Raw genomic sequence first — 1,421 nt, 5'->3', positions numbered from 1 at the left:
GCTGCTGCAGCTCCAGCACGGCCAGCCGCTTGAGATCAGGCCAATTAGGGCTGGGCTAGAGGAAGCCTGGAGCTGGCAATTAACCATTTCTGGGTGGGAGGAGAGTCGAGGAGCCAGATCTGGCCCTTTCTTACAGGTCAGCTTTGAGAAAGTCACACCTGGGCTTCAGGCCCACAGGGTCTAGGACGGTTGGCGTTTAGAGGTGACAGGTCTGTGGTGGTCTGTGTGTGGGAGAAAAAGATGAATCTTTAAATTACTAGCAGAAACAGCTTTTGAAATAAGTTCTAAGCTTCTATTCTTCTGCATATAGGAGGATTAGAAAGCTCTGCAGTCTTGGATTTGGACTCGACCAGACATACCTAGTGAAATAAGTCAGTCAGAGAAAGATGAGTACTATGTGATCTTGCTCATATGTGGAATTTAAGAAACAAAACCAATGAGCAAAAGAAAAAAAAAAAAAAGAGAGACACAAGCCAAAAAACAGACTCTTAACAATAGAGAACCTAGCTCAGGCCGACGCCACACACGGACCCTCCTTTCTCCCTGACATGCATCCCTGATGTGTAACGTGGGAAATCACTATGATTCTTTGTGAGGGTTCTTTCTATGTCAATAATTAACTGTGTGACCTTGGGGAAAGCCAAAGATATTTGTGATCCTTAGTAATTTTGCAGAAAATAAATGAGAGGATTTGGCTGGATTGGTGGATCTCAAAGTATATTCTGAGAGCTGCTCCAAGAAGCCCAGCCTTGTAAAGCTGACAATTGTGAGATTTTACTAATTCTCAATATACTCATTGATGCAAGGAATTGAAGGATATCAAGTTTTAGGGTTCCTCTCAGGCATTTTTCTGAAATCGTTTATCCTATGCTCAAATGGGATAGACAGTAAAACAACCACATTAGGTAAAAAAACAAAACAAAACAAAACAAAACAAAAAAACAACCAAAAAAAAAACCAAAACCAAATTCTAATAATAACAATAATGAAAAACTCAGGCATAATCCGTTTTGCTTATTGCTTTGTGAGGATCATACGCCCTCATATAATGAATAGATATTTTTCTTTATTAAAATTATTCTAGGTTTCCAGAGACAGAAACAAACAACAAAACTAAAAAGAATGGAATAATATATTTGCAAATGACATGCCTGATAAAGTGTTAATATCTAAAATATATAAAGAACTGATACAACTCAACACCCCCAAAACAAATAATCCAATTAAAAATGGGTAGAAGACATGAATAGACATATCTCCAAAGAAGACATCCAGATGGCGAACAGATACATGAAAAGATGCTCAATATCACTCATCATCAGAGAAATGCAAGTCAAAACCACAAGGAGATATCACCTTAAACCTGTCAGAATGGTTAAAATAAAAAACACAAGAAACAATAGGTGTTGGTGAGGATGTGG

The sequence above is a fragment of the Vulpes lagopus genome, chromosome 2 (genome assembly GCF_018345385.1).
Source record: "Vulpes lagopus strain Blue_001 chromosome 2, ASM1834538v1, whole genome shotgun sequence".
NCBI lineage: Eukaryota > Metazoa > Chordata > Mammalia > Carnivora > Canidae > Vulpes > Vulpes lagopus.
Note: the sequence above shows the minus strand (reverse complement) of the source record.